Raw genomic sequence first — 15,157 nt, 5'->3', positions numbered from 1 at the left:
ATATTAAGTTTAATTAGTTTAAATAACAACATTAAATAAAAATAATCCTCTCTCTCATTTAGATACGAGAATTTTTCCGACGTAATATGTACGTATTTCTTTTGTGTGATAAATAAATGATTCACCTAAGAAGTACTAATTTTCAAATAATAATAATAATAATAACATAATATTTTCCATGCATTTGTGTAGTAAATTTTTTAACATTTTAAACAAACAAATAGTGATTCCCAGTCTTTTTTATCCTTGGCTTGAGAAAGGAGGGGGGGGAGGGTAAATGTCAATTTTCTTGACAATTTGACATACTGGCTGGAGGGGAAAGATTGTTGCCCTCAGAAGCTCAAGCATTTCAATCTTTCGATATGTAAGGAGCTATTTCTCTCTCTCTCTCTCTCAAAAAGATACTGTTTGTGTGTGTGTGTGTGTGTGTGTGTGTGTGTTCACAGTGTTTTAAAGACGAAAAGCAAACATAAATCTTTTTATTGTCAGAGATAAACTCTCTCTCTCTCTTTCTTTTGCCCCAGCCAGCCTTGTTGAATATAAGTCGAAGCAGTAACTCTCTTTCTCTCTGCTTTGGCTGGAAGGCTTAGAAGTATGTATGTATAAATTTTTAAGGGTACCAATGTTTAAGATGACTTTGAAATTATATTAATATATAATTTCAAAGATTAATACAGTAACAAGATAATGATTTAAGGTATATTTAATGTAGGATGATTCTTTAAGTATACACTTGGTATTTGAACTTTCAAGATAGGGGGAAGCAAGTATTCACGGATTTTAACTATTCACGGGGGTGTTCTGGAATGCATCCCCCATGAATATGGGGGTTTAGTGTATGTGCTCCAGAATTTTCTTTTTCATTTTTACTAATTCACTTCATTATGTATACTTAAATTTCGACGTACGCCTGAAATCAGGTTACGCCATGGGCATAGGAACGAATCTCAGACATAACCTGAGAACCTACTGTACTCCAAATTTGTGTTAATATATACAGGACTCTTGAACTCGAACCTGGGAACAAATTCCAAGGGTTCAAGACCCCCTCACCATGTCAAGTTGGTCCTAAGTTGAGGGGGGGGGCTTGTCATGGTAAGCTCTCCTACATGTATCATCACACCATGGCTGGTCATTTGTTCTGAATTTAATGACCTTTCTAGGGAGATACCTTACTAAAATAGCCATTAGCATTTCACTTAACTTCTTCTTGGGATCAGGATCTACTACAACATCTGAAATATTAAGTGTCTGACAAGCTTCAAAATTGCAATCCCAATTGGCTCTACATTTCAGCCAGACTGTTCTTCCAATGGTGGCATTAGAAATATAATGGTTGACAGATATGTCCATCTCAAAAGCTCTCCCTGCAACCACCCAGATTCTGTTGAATGAAATCACACAATTATTGCAAGAGCACAAACAACCAGGACAGACGAGATCGTATACACACATCTACAACAATTATCTTGATATCATAAAAAAAAAGATACCAAAAACTCACAAACTTCAAATACCTCCCCAGCACCAACTGGTACAAGGTATGGTCAGTAAGTGAGATAAAGTTGAAGAGATGGAAATGGCTTGAGTATATCCTTTGTGCCACTCAAGAAAGAATAGTACAAGTGCCTGCTGGTCTCCTCTTATAACCAGAAGGGTTGAAGACCAACATCTACTTAGATGAGAATTATAAGACAGATGGCTTGAAGTGAATGGATATTGTGGAAGTGAAAGCACATGAAAGAAGTGAGTGGTGGAATTTCACAAAGGCATTTGCATTGTACAGTTTTGTAGGCAATTATTATGATTAAATAAAAAACATCAGAAACTACAATGGCTGCAGATGCCTTTAAATGTTTGACATCACTCTCCAGTCAGACAATGTACAATTACTAATTACTGAATTAACACATAATGATAACTGCACATTACTTCGTCCTGCTTACAGCAAAACCGTAATTCCTAATCTCTCTCTTTTTTACCTTACTAATGGCACCACTGATGAGCTTCTGACAAGTTTACAACTACACTGTTGAGCTAAGAACTGATTTGTGAAGTAGATGATGTAGCACCTAGGTCTTTTTTGCATTAAGAGAATTACGTGTTCTTACCTTTTACTATGGTGAGCAAGCTTCTGTCTGATCTTAAAGTTGGAAGATGTCCAACCAAGGCATTCGTCATAATCACTGTGGAAAAATTACATTTTCATAATAAAATCAAGTTTCATATATACTTACCAAGTAATTACATAGCTATCGTTTCTAACTCGTGCTGCAGCCTTTTTTTAAAAATCACAGTAATGCTTCACATGTTTTGTGTGGGTGATTAACCCTGCCCACCATCACAAGTACTGGGAATGACTTAGCATATAACCTCAATATGTTTGTGGCTTTATGTCCATCAGAGGGGAGGAAGGTGGGCTGATTCTATAATTACTTGGTAAATAAATTTTATTATGAAAATATCATTTTCAAATAAGGAACTTACTAAGTAATTACATAGCTGAACCCCACACTGAATGGGGGTGGGATACATGGACATATTCTATTCCAAAACATTAAGGCATAGTAATGACTTTGAAATAGAAAAATTGCCAGCATTGATACAATCCTTGTCATTTCTTTACCTAGTAAGAAGGATATTGCAGGTGGATAATGCCTTTGGTTGGTGTTCATCTTAACCTGTAGTGGCATGGCAGTTGAGCCATGGGTCACCTCTACTTAAGTGGGAGCCTTGCAGCAGAGGATAGGCCTGATGGCTAGCAAAGAATAAGCAAGTTCCCTTGCTCTGGGCGCAGTACCAACACTAAAAACAACCAGACACCACTATCACCTACAATGAAAACCACAAACCATCCGCTAAGACTGGTGGGTACTCCAGGTACATTGTACCCCCAGGCTCCCAAAAAACTCAAAACCCCACACCAAGGAAAAAAGATAGTAGGAGAAAAAGAGTGCTTCCTATGAATCCTCCCCCAATACCATGCCAGCCATTGATAATGGCCCCAAGGTACTACAATTTTCAAACATTGTTTCAACTTCCTTCAAATAATGAGATGCAAAGATTGACTTACACTGCCAGCAGGTCGATTGAATTATGGAAGTAAGGGACAAATTGTGCCTGAAAGCAAAAGAAGTAGAGACTGCCCTGATGTCATGAGCTTTCACTTTGAAAGTAGGCAAAATATCCTCCTGAATCCGAGAGTGAGCCTCCAAAATTAAGTCCCTCAGGAAGAACGACGATGCATTCTTAGTTAGAAGACGAGAAGGGTTTTTAACTGAACACCAGAGGTTACTGGAAGGCCCTCTGATCTTTTAAGTCCTGCTCAGGTAATACCTCAGGGCTCTAACAGGACAAAGAACTCTTTCTTCTTCCTCAGAGCCAAGGCTTTCGATTAACCTTTTAATGGTAAAACAGCAAGGCCAGGGCTTGAATGGGTTCTTGTTCTTGGCTAAAAAACCTAGGGTAAAGGAGCAAACTGCATCCCCTTGGGAAAATCCTAGCCTTTATCGATGGCTTAAATCTCACTTACACGTCTGGCAGTAGCCAAAGCCACAAGGAAGGGAGTCTTTCAAGTAAGGTTCCTCAGTGAAGCAGAACAAAGGGGTTCAAAGAAAGAACCTGTCAGCCACTTCAACACTATGTCCAGGTTCCAAGAGACCAGATCATCCTTCCTCTGTTTGGACGTATCAAAGGATTTGATGAGGTTATTAAGATCCAAGTTAGATGAAAGATCCAAGCCATGCTTAAAGACTGAGCTAAGCACAGCTCGATACCCCTTAATGGTGGAGGACAACAAATTCAGCACAAGTTTTCTCCCTACTACAGTACACTCCTGCCCCCCTACACTTACTGCAAACTGTATGGGAATCATAGCAAGATTTAACTAATCTGGTTTTACAACCTTCGCTACAATAGCAAAAACTAGAGGAACTAGAATCAGACATATGTAAGAAAAAAAACTAGTATCTTGATTTAAAAAGCTGATAAGCTGATCAAAGCTTGAAGGCTACTCAAAATAAATCAGAAATACTTCACCAAAATACAGTGAATACAACTGAAAACCATGAAAAAGCTGCTGCAAACAACTTGATGTTTAATCGAGAGCAAGCAGAAGCACGATGAGGTTATCTGCAAATTCATTCCCAGTACTCCCGATAGTAGGCAGGGTTAGTCACCTAAACAAATCAGTTGGAGCACTACTGCAATTTTTAAAAAAAGGCTGTTGTGCAAGTTAGAAAATATAGCTATGTAATTACTTGGTAAGTTACTTATAAGAAACATGCATTTTCATTTAATTAAATACAATGCACTGGTTTATATACTCAATCATTTATCTTTATACAAAAAGAACTAAACAGGAAGAAAACGTAATGGAGAAAAATGAGAGGTCAGCATCCATATTCTACTTGGGTGAGCCAAGAATCCACTGCTGTACTCAGTTTCAGAGATCTTTCATTCCCTTGACTAATAGGCTCTAAAGGCTTTCTTGGATGTTTCATTGATGCTGGAGCCTATGATATTCTCATATGAGAGATGACTAAACTGCAAAAGTTGACTGGCATGTGAACTACAGCTGACTTATTGGAAAGTGGTGCACATGACAAGGAGTTGCCGGTTAAAAAAAAAAATTAACAAACCTTTCATTTCCAAATTATCAGCAGGATTTAAAATAAAAAATGCATCTATTCTAATGATCATAGTGATAAATTAAAGGGAAACTTACTGTCCATTTTAAGCTACTGCAGTTAGCTGTACGGTAGTGGATTGGAGCTCAGTGTTAATTGCTAAAATCTGGATTTATATAAAAAAAATAATTTGTTTAGAATATCTAGTCTCCCTCTCTGCATTTAGCATCACCTCTTCCTTTTCTACTTTCTTTACACTACTAATTGTCAAAAATGTATTCCTCTCTCCCTCATTACTTGTTTAATTCATTAATGCTGCATGACAACCACATTTAACAGTAACGATTAAATTTATAATTTTGGCTTTTAAATTTGACTATCCCATCTCTCTCTCACTCTTCTTTCATATAAAAAAAAAGGCTGGGTTTAAGACTCTCTCCTTTTCAACACACTCAACCAGGGTTTAAATAATGTGGCATGTTTCATGAGGTCTCTCATTCTTTCTCCGTATTCTTCATTCTGTCACTAAGCCTTCTCAACAAAAGTGTTCCTGAAACAATCAAATCCTGCTTTATAACACCTTACAACTAATGCTGGGAAAGGGACATTAAGACATCTCTCCTACTGAAAAAAATCTTTAGAGCATATGCAAAAAGGGAGACTGTATGTTTATCTAGATTTTACTTGCCGCAATTGTATAATTCTCTGTTCTTTAATTTTTTTTTTATTCCATCATATTTTCACAATTTACTTTAAAAGTTCATATCTTTTAGACTTGTTCCATATGAATATCTACACATTTTGAGTACAGTACAGTAATACACAGTAGAACATCATTCCCTATGAACAATTAAACAACACTTATCGACATACATCATCTTTCTTTAAAAATTATCAAACGACAGCCTGAACTAAACATTACATACCTTCTTGTGTTGCTTCAGCCCTCCACATGTATAATTAATTTTCTTTTTTGACGTCTTTCTTCATTTACATATGGTTCCAAGATTCATTAGCATATCTATTACATTTTGCATTGTTATGAAATCTCCCTTTCATCTGAAAAATACTTAAATCATTATTCACTTGTTAGTTAAAAATGCTGAAATGGCAGATAAAATAATGTATACATACACTACACCATTCCTTTAGAAAAACAAAGCACAAAAGACATAAACATGTAAAAAATACAAGACATGAGGAGCTATGGGGTAAACATTACAAATGTGTCATTCAATAATGGCAAAAGTGAAAATGAAATGTACAAAAAATAAACATTCAATCCAAATTTTGTATAAACAGAATATTACCAACATCATACTAAACAGCATAAATGGTAGCATGATCCATGATTGTGGCATTTTTTCCTCGTGGCTAGTAAGGGGGGATGTTTTAAAAAATGAAATTCAGTGTTCACAAAGATTACTTTATCAGTTTTTTGTCTTGATTTCATCTCAAAAACCTCTTCGTAAGCACTCTATAGCTTCTTAGGAGGCTTTTCCCAACCTCTTGATTGAGCAATTCCACGTACCAAAAAATTGCACGTGCAGTACTATATAAAAGTGCCTCCTCCTTATGAAAAAACAAAAAAAGAAGTGCCAGTCAGGTGCCCTTTCAACCCTTCCTTACACTGACCCCTGTGCCCTAGGCAAAATGCATTTCTCCTCAAGGGGATCTCTGAGAGCTGAACAACCTGCTGAGAAGCCACTACAAGTTCTAGGGGGTGTCTAAACCTACTGCCTCATTACCTATGTAACTGAAAAGCTTCTTTCCAATCTCAGGGATGAGGAAATACCCTTGATTTCATGAGTTCTTGCCTGGACTGGATGGACCTGTCACTGCAAGGTTACCCACTGGCATGACACTTACTTTGTCATCACCCTCCCTGCTTCCCCTTGACTTCCTTTCAGGCTGGAGTCTGAAAGGGGGTCCAAAAGAGATGGGGAGGCTCTGAGCCCTCTCTTAAGAAAGGTGATTCCTGTTGAGGTTTTGAGGACTGTGCCTTTCCAGAACTCAACAATGCAAGTAAAGCCACACCCAAAAACTTGGATGGTTCCCTCAGAAGCCCAAGAGGAATTAGAAAAATGCACAGTGGATCAAGGTGAACAGGCTGCTGGAACACCTCTTCCCTACCATTGCCGCAATGTTATGTTACTCTTCAGAAAGAGTTATGAGGGGTCCAATACCAACCTATTCCACAGAGTGTGGATACTCTAGACTGATAACTGCTGAGATGGGAGGTTATTACAGACAGTGTCATGTTTTCTTATGACAAAGTTTGCCCACAAGTTTGCTGACTAGTGCAAGAGGAACATTTGCTCCTTCCCTTGCAACATCAATGATCTCTGGAATTTCACTAGTGATAGTGACACTAGCAAGCACATTCAGCTAAAGGTCGAGCAATGATGCCACCTGAAAGGAGGCCATGTCAACTGACTCCTAGGCTCCTGATTCAGTACAAGAAAAGGAAATCCCACAGTCTTTTCATGAGGGGAGGGGGGGGGGATGTTCATCAGTCAACAAACTGACTTGTTTGACCTGAAGGTAAATAACTGGAGGTTATCTGGTATCATGAGGTCACCCTGAAGGGGAGTAGCCTTGCTGTCCTCTAGCATGTATAAAAAAAAACTCTGCAGTGTGTGAACATCTTGCGCTTGGGAATGATGCAGGTTCCCTCCTATGTTTCCTGAAGAAGGTCAAAAAGAACCTCCCTCATTGCCAGAATGAACCTGGTCTGTAAACTGAACCGAAGGTGAGCGAGTGGGTTACACACTCCCCCCTGTGTGAGCCCAAGGAGATGTAGGGAGAAGGGTTGTCAAATACACCTGCCTTCACGCAACCATCCAATTGTGACTGGGCAGAGTGACTGAAAAGTAAAGCCTTGTCCCACTGTGAACATGACATTTTTATGTTAAAATAAAGTTTTATATATACAGGCAGTCCCTGGTTTACGACGGGTCCGGCTTATGATGTTCCAAGGTTATGACGCTTTTCATTCATCAGAAATTATATCCCGGTTTACGACGCATGTTCCAGGATTACGACGCGTCGTACGCCAATCTGATGGAAGAAATATGGCTCCAAAACAGCAGAATAATAAAAATTTGGAGGTTTTTTGATGAAAAACTTAATAAAAATGTAGTTTACATCATTTTTAATACACCTAAAGTATTAAAAGTAAGATTTTCTTAGGATTTTCGATGATTTTCAACGATTTTTCAGTTTACAACGCGGCATAAAAACGGAACCCCGTCGTAAACCGGGGACTGCCTGTATTTACCAAGCAATTAAACAGGGCAGTCTTAAGAATTCAAATTTTTGCGGCGGCGCTACCATTGCAAGCATAGGTGCCAGGGTCCCGCCCACTTTTGGGACTCAATAGGTACAACTCAGCAAAGAGCTCCAATCCATTTGATGCCCAAATATCCACTGCGGGGAGGAGGGTGGGCTCCGATTATGTAATTGCTTGCTAAGTATATATAAAACTTTATTTTATCATAAAAATGTCATTTTTATATAAGTGACTTACCAAGCAATTACGTAGCTGATTCCACATTGTGAGGTGGGATCATGGATATGTTCTAATCCAAAACATTAATAAAGATAATGACTTTGAACTGGTTAACTGGTAAGAGAGCTGCTTTAGGCGAGTATTGCCTCTGGTCGGCACTCATCTTAATCTGCAGAGGACGTGGCAGTATTGGCCAAGAGTCGCCTCTACTTAGTGGGTACTTTGCAGCCATGGAAGTTCACCGATGGCTGACAAAGTAAAAAAATAGCGCCCTTGCCCTGGGCATAGACCAGAATAAACAAAACACTGTCACCTACAACTAAAATAAAGAACCATAAACCCAACCATTAAAACTGGTGCATACTCCAGGTACACTGTACCCCAAGGCTTCCCTTAAACTCAACGACCTTACAACAAGGAGAAGGGACAGAAGAGAGACAGAGAGCCCTCTATGCTTCCTTTCTCAACTATGCCAGCCACGGATCCTGGAAGTCGGCGCTGAGCACCCAGAATTTGGAGACAAGAGCCCCACTGTTGTTGCCTAGCGCCAAAGTACTGGCTCTGAACTCTTCACAGTTGGCACCAAATGGTCGAGCGCGTAAGATTGATGAGGCAGGCGTGAAGCTAGTCGAAAAAGAGGGAAGCTCCTGGCTGAGAACGACAGCTTGAACCTCAAGAGCTTTGACCATAAGGGAAGATAAAACATCTTCCTGAACTTGAGAATGCACTTCTGTAATCGACCTTCTAAGAAAGAAAGAAGGCACATTCTTTGACAGAGAGCGTGAAGGGATCTTCACTGAGCAGTGAAGCTTGTCGGAGGGTCCGCTGATCTTTTCTGTCCTCCGAAGATAGAACTTCGAGGTTCCCACAGGACAAAGAAGTCTCTCTTTCTCCTCTGGCCCAAGGATGTCCATTAAGCTCCTAATAATGAATGAACTAGACCGAGGCTTGAAAATGTCCCCATTCTTGAGAGAGAGAGAGAGAGAGAGAGAGAGAGAGAGAGAGAGAGAGAGAGAGAGAGAGAGAGAGAGAGAGAGAGAGAGAGAGAGAGAGAGAGAGAGAGAGAGAGAGAGAGAGTATACTGCATTTCCACTTGCAAAACCTATTCTCATGTCGAAGGCATACCGCTTGCTAGCAAGTCTGCTATTGCTAATGCCATGAGAAAGATTGTCTCCCCATTGAAATTCTTAAAAGAGGTCGATCTGGGATGTTCAAAGGATGAGCTCAAAAGCCACTTCAGAACACTGTCCAAATTCCGGGAGAGAAAATTCAGGCTTTCTAATGGAGGTTTCGAAGGATCTGATAAAATCTCTGAGGTCTTAGAACAATGACCTATACCCCTTTAGAGCAGAGGGAGACAACTTCCTATCAGTCCTCCAGACAGGCAAAAAGTCACCTAACTGGCTTATAGAGGTTTCAGAAGACTAGATGTTATTTGTCGGTACCATCCTCTGAAAACAGACCACTTGGATTGGTAGAGCCTGCTAGCAGAAGATCTTTTGCACCTAGCAACAGCCTCTATAGTTTGCTTTGAAAAGCCTTTACACTCTGACGATGCTCCCAACAGTCTGAAGCCTGTCAGGGCTCGAGTGGACAATCCTTGATGGGACCTGAGGAAGTGTGGTTGTTTGAGCAGCAACTGTCTTTGTGGCAGAAGTCTTGGGAAGTCCACTAACTGGCACAGCAGATCCAGAAACCATTCTTTCCTGGGCAAGAATGGATCGCTGATCAATTCAGAACGTGGGAAGGCGTGGACATCCAGGCCCGTCCAACCCAACAGCATGGCATCCGTCGGCCATGCAAGATGGTCTGGGACTGGGGAGCTACAGGGAGGCATATGATGATTTCTCGATGTTACAAAGAGGCCCACAGCTGGTTTGTCTCAGTTTTCAGAAATCATTGCATACGAGGGAGTCCCGAGTCCACTCCATCGGAAAAACCTAATTGCAGCGATGCAATTTGTCTGCAAGGACATTCATTTTTCCCTGCACGAAGCAAATAACAATCTTCACCCGGTACTGATTCGCCCAGAGGAGGAGGTCTTTCGCCGTCTTGCAGAGAGAGAGAGAGAAGGAGTGGGTAGTCCCTTGTTTTCGGACATAAGACAAGGCTGTGGTGCTGTCCACATATATTGCTACAATCTTCCCTGCTACCTGAGGAGTGAGAGACTGAAGGCCCAGGTGAACGGCCTTTAGCTCTTTGAAGTTAATATGTAAAGACCTCCAAATCGAAGCCCATGTTCCTGAGGCCCTTTGGCTCCCTAAAAGGGCTCCCCAACCTAGACTGGAGGCATTGGAATAAAAACTCTGGGCTTGGGTACCGCGGCAGAAGAGATATTCCTACATGAAGCTTTTCTTCTGACAAACACCATCGAAGATCCTCCTTGATCTCCAATGAGACGGGAAGAAAAAGGAGTCTGGCTAAGTCTTTCTGCACCAGCTTGCTTTCAAGTAAAATGGTAGGGGACTCATGTGAAGCCTGTCCAACTTCACAAACTGTTCTACTGAGGCCAACATGCCTAGGAGACTCATCCATTGGATTGGACTGCTAAGCATACAGAGAGAGAGAGAGAGAGAGAGAGAGAGAGAGAGAGAGAGAGAGAGAGAGAGAGAGAGAGAGAGAGAGAGAGAGAGAGAGAGAGAGAGACTGACTCCCGAACAGTCTGTAGGCAAGACTCGATCCTTTTGGGGAGATAGAAAATTTCCCAGTTCCAGTGCCTCTTGAGATAGAACTGAATTCGCCTCATTCTCAGCCTGGCACCCAGAACTAGCTTCTCTAGTGATGTCCTGTGACCTAACAGGGACAACCATTTCTTGGCTAGCAAGGCCGTTAAGGACAGAAATTCTAGACTTGAAAGAAAGCTGTCTACATGTTTCTCTGAAGAAATGAAGTTTTCATAATAAAACTTATATTGTAATACTTACCTGAACACCGGAATTAGCCCCTGGTCACTGACCAGCCCAAACTATATCCCAATAAATTTACCCACATAGTGGGTAATTAACTGTCAGCGTTACCAACGCTACAGGTAAAATCTTGTCAAATGAGTTACCTGAGGTACCGTTGACAACGCTGCTGCAAATACTAGTCGACAGAGGCCAACATCCCCAGACAGAACGGAGGAAAGGCGTAGACGACGAGGTTGTCCCATGGGTGCTGGAACTCGTCCTCTGCAGTGGTCCATGACTGGACGCCCCCACAGGTCAAACAGCCTTTCCGCGACTTCCCAGTGAAGGGACCATTTAGTTCCGATCACCTGACTCTGGCAGCTAAGCTTGTCTGCCATGACATTCCTCTTGCCTGGAATGTACCTGGCTGACAGCTCTACCGAGTGAGCCAGAGCCCACTCATGCACCTGCATTGTCAACTGTTGGAGCGGGAGGGATACTAGACCCCCCTGCTTGTTGACGTATGCCACTACCGTGGTATTGTTGCTCATCAGTACCACAGAGTGTCCCATCACTCAATCCCGGAACTCTTGGAGAGCCAGGAAGGCTGCCTTGAGTTCCAGGATGTTGATGTGAAGGTGCTTGTCTTCTCGGTGCCACATTCCTGAAGTCAGCAACTCCTCCAGGTGTGCGCCCCATCCCTCAGTCGATGAGTCCGAAAGCAGCAGCATGTCAGGAGGGGGAGTATGTAGGGATACTCCTATCAAGGGGTTCCCGTCGTCCATCCACCAGTGAAGGTCCTCTCTCACCTCCTCGGAAAGAGATGAGAAAGGACTTGGGGTCTCGGGACTGGAACCAACACTCCTTTAGCGAATGAACTGTAAGCAATGTAAGCAAGCCTCCATTGTAGAGACCACAGGTGAAGACGCCCATGAGGTACCAGCTTCTTCAGCGACGACAGGTGACCGATGACGACTTGCCATTGCCGAGCTGGCTGTTCCTGTTGAGACAAGAACAGTTATGCTGCCTTCCTGAAGCTGCTGATACGAGAGTCTGAGGGAGAGACTTTCGCTGCTACCGTGTCTATCAGCATGCCCAGGTACTTTATCCTCTGCTTGGGGTTGAGATCTGACTTCCCGAGGTTTGCCGCAATCCCAAGATTGCGGCAAAGCCCGAGGAGCCGATCCCTGTCCTATAGCAACTGTAAGCGGGAGCTCACCAGGACCAGCCAGTCATCGAGATACCTCAGTACTGCAGACGTATCCCGTGCAAATGGGCCCAAGCTGACACGAGAGAGAAGACTCTCGTGAACACCTGGGGAGCGGTCGAGAGCCTGAAGCAGAGTGCCCTGAATTGGAAGACCATCTCCCCAAGGATAAAGCGGAGGTACCTGTGAGAGGACGGAGGAACAGGTATTTGGAAATACGCATCCTTCAAGTCCATCATAAGCATGAAGTTGTTCTCCATGATGGAGGCAAGCACGGATTGCGCCGTCTCCATTGTGAACCAAGTCTGGTGAACGAATCGGTTCAGGGGAGAGAGGTCTATGACCAGTCTCCAACCCCGTGGCTTTCTCTATGAGAAAGACACAGCTGCAAAAGCCTGGGGACCAAGCCGACACGACTTCCACAGCACACTTGCTCAGCATGGGTTGCACTTCTTGCTCTAGTGCAGAATCCTTCGGTGATCCTTGGACGTAGGTGTGGAGATGGACCGGAGAGTTGGTGAGGGGTGGCCGAGACTTGAAGGGTAGTAGATATCCCTCCTGAAGGACATCTACAATCCAGGTCTCGGCTCCGTATCGCTGCCATGTTGCCCCATGGCACAACAGGCATCCCCACCTTTGGCAGCAGTCGGGGGGGCCCAGCCCCTAACATTTCTCCTTCTTCTTCTTCCCCTTGCCCCCTTTACCAGATTGGAAGGCAGGCTGAAAGGGGCAGGAAGACCAACCCATTCTAGAGGAAGAAGAAGGCTGGGTGTTCCTACGGGATCCTTTCAAAGACTGGGACTTCTTAGGGGCTAAGGAAGAGCTAGCCTGACCCGAGGGCCTGGCCGCAGTGGAACGCAAAGACCCAGAGGTCTTGGCAAAGCAAGAAAGAACGGCGTCTCTCCGCTTCAGGACCAGGTTGGCCCACAGGTTTGCCGTCTGGTGGGCGAGGTAGGAGACGGCTCTACCTCCAGACTGGCACAGTCTCCCAAAAGCGGAGTCTTCCCCAGGTATGATAGCACTCAAAGAAGCAGCCACTTTGGATACTGTGAATGACCACAGATCTAACCAGGAGACTGCCTGGAAAGCTGCCATGGCGGTGGCTTCCAGGGTTTCTGCCTCTTGCTGAGAGAGGTAAATGCTCTCTGCAGTAAGTTGGTGCAACGAGAGACCCAGGCCTAAATGAACCAGGTCCGGGTCAACCTGCTTAGACGGCAATGACTTCTCCAAGGGCGTATAGAAGTGCTTTTGATGAGGCAGAGGAGGGGGATGCAGCTTGTCCAAGCGGTTCGATCGCAGGGAATTGTCCTGCCCAGACACAATACCATTCACTTGATCGAGGACCCCCTCAGCAAGCATGGACCACAGCAACCCCACTGAAACCATGGGTTCCTTCTTTGGTCCCCAAAAGGATTCGAGGCACAAAGGACAATCCACAGATGAGGCCATGATCCCTTCCCCAAGGTCGTTGTGCTGACGAATCAGCGAAATTACCTCAGCAAAAGTCCTCTGTATCTCGGGGGTGTCTGCGTCCTGGGGAAGAGGACCCTCGAGTCCTTCCAGGGTGCGGTCCTCCCGATCTACTCTCCCTGCAGGAGGAAGAACCTCGGCAGACCCCTGTGATCTTTCCTGCACCACGCAGACATATGACCTGGCTGACCCAAGGACCGAGCCAGGCACGTACACCCCCAAGGTAAAACTCTGGGGGGGACAACTCGCCGGAGTTTTTGTGGTCCGACTCGGGCCCCCTGGGAGGAGCCCAGGAGGTAGAGGGGACAGGCAAGGAGGATCGGGCACCCCCACTGGTCTTGCTGGCAGAACCAACAGGAGCAGCGGGCAGGGAGTGGTCACCAACCCGCGGTGGTGACAGCAACCGGGGTCGAGAAGAACACTTTTGCCTCGGCAAAGCATTCTCCCGAGGAGAGTGGAGTGGCTCACATGAGTCAAGCCACATACTCGGCTCCCCCAAGCCAGGCTGGCTGGCGAGAACTTGCGCTGTCCTCTAGATGCGCCCCAGTCTTCTTCGAAGCCAAAACCTCTCAGGGAGACTGAGCAGGGAACCTCTTCTCTGCCTCACCAGGTGTCCGGACCCAAGGGACCAGCACACCTTCCCAGGAACCTTGCTTGGCACTCAAAGGAGTGCCAGCAGTAAAAGTCGGAGCATCCGCATGCCTGGACTCTTTGTCCCGTCCTGTGCCCGAGTCAGTACAGAGAGAGGTTTCTCCGGTACCAGACCAGGGTACTCGCAAGGCTCACGAACGAGTGTCCGACACAGAACAGCTGGCCTTAGAAGCGGGCTTCTTCAGCACAGTGGGGGGAGTGCAAACCATGGTCTGCATGCCCTCAGCTCCCGATATGACTGACCCAGGGATCAACGAATTGGTTCCCTGGCCCGTGGACTAGCAAGAGCCAACGACAGATCCCACTGCCTTCCCTGTAGAAGGAGGCAGTCCCTTAGAAGTCTTGGGGCGAGACTTCTTGGGGTGGGGAGAGACAGGCTTTTTCTTCTTCTGCAGCAGAAAATACAGGCACAGCCAGGGGAGCCAGGGAAGCGGGCGCAGCCCAGGTATCAGAGACGTTGGTAATCAGGCCAGCAACAACCGGGGCAGGTGGAACAGCACAGGAGCCAGGAAAGCCAGAAGATGGTGCATGGGTCAAGGGCACAGGTGGAGCATGAGCGGAAGCCAGTCTGGGCCAAAGGGTCAGGGTAACCAGGAGCCGGAACCGGAGTCGGGAACAAGTGTGGGTCGGCAACAGAAGCAGGCATGGAGATGTATGGCACCGATGACATCACCATTCTTGAGGGGCCAGGCAGAGACAACGGGATCAGGAACCCAGGAGGCAGCGGCATGGTATGGAACGTGGCAGGAGCAGTCACAGGCAGCTTGCTGAATGATGTCATGGTGACGGTAGTGGTGGTGGA

At 44.6% G+C, this 15,157-nt stretch overlaps 1 protein-coding gene across 1 annotated transcript in view; it reads right to left on the bottom strand.

Annotated features, from left to right (window-relative positions):
• LOC136831323 (zinc finger protein 420-like) overlaps positions 1-15,157 on the bottom strand; it is a 37,113-nt gene that overhangs the window by 19,475 nt on the left and 2,481 nt on the right. The window contains exons 2-3 of the mRNA XM_067091558.1: positions 5,555-5,687; positions 2,112-2,186 (exon numbers count right to left, since the gene is read on the bottom strand). The gene's annotated coding sequence lies outside the window, so the exon portion shown is untranslated. The remainder of the gene's footprint in view (positions 1-2,111; positions 2,187-5,554; positions 5,688-15,157) is intronic.

Source organism: Macrobrachium rosenbergii, chromosome 48 (genome assembly GCF_040412425.1).
Source record: "Macrobrachium rosenbergii isolate ZJJX-2024 chromosome 48, ASM4041242v1, whole genome shotgun sequence".
Classification (NCBI taxonomy): domain Eukaryota; kingdom Metazoa; phylum Arthropoda; class Malacostraca; order Decapoda; family Palaemonidae; genus Macrobrachium; species Macrobrachium rosenbergii.
This window is presented reverse-complemented; position numbering and strand designations above follow the sequence as displayed.